At 40.1% G+C, this 7,072-nt stretch overlaps 1 pseudogene; it reads left to right on the forward strand.

Moving 5' to 3' along the window:
* Positions 1 to 2,884: 2,884 nt before the first annotated feature.
* LOC146557342 (uncharacterized) lies at positions 2,885 to 6,767 on the forward strand (annotated as a pseudogene).
* The last annotated feature ends 305 nt before the right edge of the window (positions 6,768 to 7,072 follow it).

Here is a 7,072-nt window from a genome sequence, read left to right on the forward strand (position 1 = left end):
TGTGTTACGTTAGCATGCAACTGAACATGGTAATAATTAAAAGGGGTGATAGTTAAGTAGAATCAGATTTCATTGCAGAAAACATTGCAGCCCAAAGAGAGTGGCCCATGCAGCCCAATGCAGATTACTTATTTGAAGGTACCTGAAAAGTGAATGTGCTTCACTGTGCTGATATAAATTTATTGTTTTCATATTGATTCTGTTCTGATTCTGGCTATCCTTCAATTGGCAAATTCAATCTCTTAAAAATGTTGACTTGTAACATTTGTGGCTTTAACGCTCGGTCTTCGACTGATTACTTGAAACACTGCCGAACACACAGAAATAATAATAATGTATCTTTTTTATGTGGCCATAGGGATTGCAGAAGGAAGTTTAACACATACAGTAGCCTTGCTGTGCATATGTCACGAGCTCATGTAGACAGAAGGAGCACACAAACATGGAACCGTGATGTGTCTGTACAGTTAAGGTGCTTGTTTAATTTTTGCAGCAGTGAATATGATGATCTTAAAACTTTAAAGTGTCATTTGAGTGGTCACATAGATGAGGGTTTGACTGTAACATGTCCCTTTGATGGATGTTCTAAGACATTCAATGTAAAGTCATCATTTTTAACGCATATTTCCAGATACCATAAAGGGTGGGATGTTACCAAGATAGCCCCAGTTCATATATGTGAACTAACAGAACGGTCTTTCCAAGGTGAAGGATCACCTGAAGAACCTGAAAGTTTTAACATTGATGCAGAACAAAGTGATAATTTCTGCAGTGATCAAGTGAAAGACAACTTCACAGAGAGTCTTGCTCAGTTTTACTTGGGTTTACAGGCAAAATATTTGGTTCCAGCCTCCACAATAACAGAAATAGCAAATGAAATGAGAACTATAAGTGATATTCAACAGGAATATACTGTGGATGCACTAGCCTGTGAACTGGGGCAGTATGGTGTTCCAAAGGAGACTGTAACATCTCTTGGGAATAGTATATACGAGCAGAGCCCTATGCACAAGGCATTACATGAAAAGGGTCATTTAACTACGCAACACAAGAGGCTGAAATATTACAAGTCACACTATGACTATGTTGAACCTGTTGAAGTCTTTCTTGGACGCAATCGCAGTGGCCAGAAGAGGCACTATCATTACATCCCAATACTGGAAACCCTCAAAGTAATTCTGAAACAGCAAGGTTTAGATCAGCACAGTCCTAGTTCAAATTCTGAAGATGATGTACTGTGTGATGTCACTGATGGGTGGGCCATCAAATCCAATGCCATGTTTTCCTCAGACCCAGACAGTTTAAAGGTAATGCTCTTTCAGGATGCTTTTGAGGTGGCTAATCCACTCGGATCTGCCAAGACAAAGCATAAAGTATTGGCTGTCTACTTCACACTTGGAAATTTTCATCCACACCAACGATCAACTGTTGATCAGATACAGTTGGCATTACTCTGTGTAGAGAAAGATTGCAAATACTTTGGAATGGATAAGATTTTCAATAAGCTAGTGTCAGACTTGTGTGAGCTGGAGGAAAGGGGCATATCTTTCAATGGAAAAATATATAAAGGCACTGTTGCGTGCATAATGGGCGATAATCTGGGCTCCCACATGATTGGTGGCTTTACAGAAAATTTCAGCACAGCTCAATATTTCTGCAGATACTGTTTGGCAACAAAAAGTGAATTTCAGTCGAACCCTCTCACAGTTTTCACTCATAGAAATCCAGCTGATCATAATGAGACTGTGCGGTTTCTGGAAAGTAACAATGAAGTACACACTCATCACGGTGTTAAATGTGACAGTGTTTTCAACAAACTGTCCAACTTTCATGTGTGTCAGCCAGGCTTACCAGCTTGTTTAGCTCATGATCTGTTTGAGGGGGTAGTAGATTATGATTTGGCATTGTTTTTGCAGTTCTTAATCAGAACACAAAAGTGGTTCAGTTATGAGGTTCTTAATGAAAGAATCAAATCATTTCCTGGTGAAAGCAGCGACAAGCTAAACACTATTCCCACTACAGGAGCCAGGCTTGGAGGACATGCAGCCCAAAACAGGTGGCTTTTGAAATTCTTGCCTGTTTTGGTGCATGACACAATTGAAGATGCTGATAATGAAGTATGGGGACTTGTACTACTTCTGAGGGAGCTTGTTGAATTTGTCTGTGCACCTCGGCTCTCAGAGTTGCAGATTGCTTTCATGAAGGGACTGATTGAACTGTATGTGGAATTGAGGCAAGAGCTGTTTCCAAGAGTTCAACTTAGACCAAAACACCACTATCTGCTTCACTATGCACACTTGACTTTACAATTTGGCCCACTCATATATACTTGGACAATGCGCTTTGAATCAAAACATTCTTATTTTAAAAGGTGCATTAGAGCAAGTAAGAACTTCATAAATGTAACCAAGTCTCTGGCTGAACGGCACCAGTTGCTTCAGGCTTATCAGTCTTGTGGTACCTTTTTTCGTTCCCAGGTTCATGTCTCAGACTCAACACGGTTCTATCCAGAGCTCTATGACCAGAACATAAAGACAGTGGTTGGAGAATTTGATTTGAACTCAAGTAACTCAGTTGTCACAGAGAGTGTGCAGGTTAAAGGCACTACATATGCAAATGGAATGCTGGTCTTACTGAGCTACACAAAAGGACTACTGCAGTTAGGACAAATAGCAAGCATTTTTGTAAAAAATGAAACTACTGTCCTACTTTTGCTTCGAGGGAAAACTGCCAGCTGGATACCTGAGCTTGGACTCTATGAACTTGATGAAAATGCTTCTGACCTGTTCAGTTGCCATGATTTGAACAAACTTGCTGATTATCATCCACTTTATTCTTACCAGAGAGGTACTCGGTGGCTCATTCCTCTTAAACACACACCAACATGGAACTTGTGAAAAACTATGTCAAGAAAGCAATGCCATCGCTCAGTAGCGATCAGATGGATACACTCATGGCTAAACTGGAGGAATTAGGAGTTCTCTCTGTAGATGACCTGAGCCTTGTGGACCCGGAGGACATTAAAGACACTCTGCCATTCATTCAGTGCAAAAGATTCGTCAGAGCTGTCAAAGCATTGGAAGCAGGTGAGTTTTTGCCCCTCTGTTTTAATGCAAGTTTTCTGAAACTACAAAGGTTTATTCCAAAAATGCAAAAAAAAGTTGCCATCAGCTGTACATGGCAATAATTACTCTATAATTGGTTTTCATAATTAGGTCCATTTGTATTCCTGGTTGACCCAAACTGGACATTGAGGACCAATGTATTAATTGATTTGCAACAATTGTGATGTGTTTAATTTATGGAGATGTTTGTCATGTCATCCATAGATTCACAAACTCCACCGCAGTTCACCCGGCCTGGCCCCTCATCAACACCTGAACCACAGAGGTTTCAGCTGCCCTCAACACCACCTGAGACAGCCGACTCCCCATCCCAAGACACATATTCTGTACCATGGCACAAATTTCCCTCAAAAGTCATGGATGAGTTGCGTGAAAAAAAGTACATAATGGGGAAAGACAGACGAGAGATGGTTCGGATCGTCGCTGAAGATTACCTCCATAAACACCCAGGAAGACCTGGTAGACAAAAGCTGAGGGAACTCGCCAGTATGATTGTAGGACAATATCCTGCCTCCTTCAAGCTGACAGAGCCGTTTGGAAACAAACCTTTTGCAAAAGATGGTTCTGAAACTCTCTTTCGTCAGCTGGAACACAGAATTGAAAATATGAAGAGGCCACAAAGCTCACTGAAGAGGCAAGCAGGGGGTGAAAATTCAACAAAGAAAAGGCCCAGGAATTCAGATCTGTATGGATGTGTGGCGTGGGATCCAATCATTGAGGGGGCCGTGTGTAGAGAAGACCTGCTGTCTAAACGAGATGAGTTGAAACGTGCCTTTCAAACCCAGGATCTTCAGGTGGGTCTGCAATCATCCATTACAGATACAGAAAGCTTTATTAATCCTCGAAGGGCAATTCGGTTCCTACAGTCCACCATCTAGACATACAACCATTCACACAGCAATAGTATATAGCAGGAGTAATGCGATAAGGTCTGGGTCCAAGTACAATTTAGGACACATTGTGAAATTGTAGATCGTCTGTAGATCACTATGCCCATAGTCAATTGAAATTGATACCCTGTTTTATTATTTTAATTGGTTAGTTTGACTAACTGTTCGACTGTTTGTCTAACTGCCTCATATCTTTAGGAGTCATCTGTTCGAAAATTGATGACTGAAACATATCCCATTCAACGTGAAATCCTCAACGATGATGATACCACTATTGCCGTTGTAAAGGACGAGTGGCCGTTCCTGTTTGAAGTTCCTCACCTGTTTGATCATGCATCTAAACTCCTTGGCTTCTCTGTACAAAACAAGCTGGCACAGGTGTGTTGTTATTGTTATTATTATGATTGTGCTGTGCTGCTCCATATGGAGAGAATTTTGTCTTTATTAATCAATCAGAAAAAGATTTGCAACCAAAAAGAGAGTTGAGACCAAAAAAGATAAACTGGCAACCAATCAAATAGAATAACTTGGATGAACAATCAAATGGAATAGATTTGAGACCAAAAATCAGGAAGTGACAACCAAAAAAGCAGGACATTTGAGATCAAAACAGAACAGGTTGCAAATGAAAATGAAATAATTCATTTTTATTTTTATTTTTTTCAAAATTCTCTCCATAGCTCCAAACGAAAATGAGTGTTAGTCTTATGTACTTGTACAAAATTAACACCTTGAACCTTGAACAGGAACTTTCCAAAAAAGAAAAGGGGATCAATGACTTCCTTGACTCCAAAGGGATGAAGATGGGCGAAGGTCCAATACAGCTCATCTGTGGCATTTCAAAATACTTCAAGGAAGACTCTTATAAACTCTTCCACAAAAAAGAGGTAGATGTTGTAGATTTTAAACTGTGTGCAAGATAATTATTTGCATCCAGTGGTGAACCAAGTAACCAACCACAGTAGGAAGTATAGATTCCCCTAATTGTGCTGCTGATATTCTCTATAAACTCTCTATCTATAAACTATTTACATTAATGTTTTTGCATAATGGCTACCTCTGTCTGATGAAGACACTAGCAGATAGTCAATTTGCCAGCAGGTTTGTGTGTACTGGAAACATTAATTCATGTATCATGTCTGTCACCAAAACAGATCTCTGCAGATCCTGAAGTCGAACTCCCAGTGACCCCATGCATCCTAATCAGAGGTTTGTAGTTAAATCTTTTTTTGTATCCCAGCAAGCTGTTGTTAGCTGTTGTTATAAGCTGTTGTTGTGTCATATTTATTAAAGAAATGTTTTGCTTGCCTTAAAATATAGGATTTTTTTTTTTGTAAATGGTACATGGTTTTTATCTGTGTTTAAGGTGACCAGCAATTCAAGATTGCTGTTGATGGGTTACTTGTCAATGACCACATCACCTCTCCCATTGTGGCCTTGAGCTATGTCTTCTCCATGTTTTATGTCTGCAACGTCCAATACCCACCGGAGATGGCTTTTACTCTCGAATTCATGCAAAGGTAAGCACTCATTGTTTGGAAATACTTTGTAAATGTGACTTTGCCGTGCCTTTCTGCACCTGACCTGCTTTTTGTCAATCTACACTAAACCCGTTTGTCTGAGATGTACAAGCTCAAAATGTGTCGTCACATGCTGTGAGCTTTTAGATCAGCTGTTATTGGCTTATGATCCCCCTGAATATGGATTTGTTCAGAGATTTTGTAGCTCCCTGTTGAAGACTATTGTTGGAATAAATGTGTCATATCTTTTTAAAGGGCAGGTAACATGCTTTTTGCTTTAAATAGTGTCCTAAGTCAATCAATAACAAAACAAACATAACATGATTCTAGTTGGGAAATGGAGCAAAAACATATTTTTCTCAGAATGGATTGTTGACACAAAATTCGTTTGCGCTATCTCTTTAAAACCATTAGCACCTGAGACCAGGTTATGTCAGTGGTGGTCAAACCTTTTCATGTCAAAGACACACAAACTGAAATTTATTTGGCTGCAGACCCCAAACTCAAAATATGTTGTTCCAGGGACCCCCCCGAAGGAAAGACTAAACATATTAATTTAAAAAATACTACATAGTGGATTCATGCCCAAATGTTAATACTTGTACTGATGTGTAACGTGCACTGAATGTCACAGTTTCTCCACTCCATGTTTGAATAACCCCCAGGACAGTCCATGTTCAAATGTGCTGTTACACCTTTTGATAGGACAATGTCAACTGTGTTTTCTATCCCCTTCTGTGTTCTGTGCATTTATAATATCCCTGCATACACATTGAGGATGCATGCTGTCATGTGTTGGTGATAAGCAGACTTCTCACCCTTGCAAACATTTCTGTATATGCGCAGTGTGAATGCATGTGTCTTGAAAAGACAAAGGAAGAGATAAGCTTAGCCACTGGCACCAGCACCACAACAACATTGGGTTCTAGACAGATGGTCAACTAGAATGATAGAGAGGTTCACACATAGGGGCATAGTGAAGAAAACAAATGTAGGATTTTATTGAACTGCTCCACTCCTGTCAAGCCACACTACATGTGCAAACTTTGTCTGCATATCACTATTGTTTTTTTTTTTCCTCAGAGTTTTCTTTGGGGTCAATCCTGAGCGAGGCTCCAAGGCAGAGAAGAAGGGGAAGAAACGGCACTCGCATTCCTCCACAGGTGTGCAAGCTGATTTCTCAGCTGAAGGAATTTGAATGCAAGCAGAAGGAATCTGAATGGGCCATTTGAGTTGTTCTCAGAGCTCAGAAAATACCTTTTTGGACTGAATGTACACACACACACACACACACACACACACACACACACACACAAAGGCGAATCCAAAAACATGGGGCTTGGGAGTAGAAATACAGATTTTTACAGTATTAGGTGAGTTCAGATGTTTTAACTAGATGCCCACAACACACATGCTGCAGTTTCAAATCCCCCATGTTAAGGGGGAGGGAAGGTGGGCGATATTTGTCATTCCAGTTAAGCTTTTCCTGTCATTGTGGAGTTGGAGGTGTAAGTTTTAATTTTTTTTTAGTTTTAAG

The sequence above is a fragment of the Mchenga conophoros genome, linkage group LG16 (genome assembly GCF_057382185.1).
Source record: "Mchenga conophoros isolate Kocher_MC1m ecotype Shallow Benthic linkage group LG16, M_conophoros_male_GT1.1, whole genome shotgun sequence".
Classification (NCBI taxonomy): Eukaryota; Metazoa; Chordata; class Actinopteri; order Cichliformes; family Cichlidae; genus Mchenga; species Mchenga conophoros.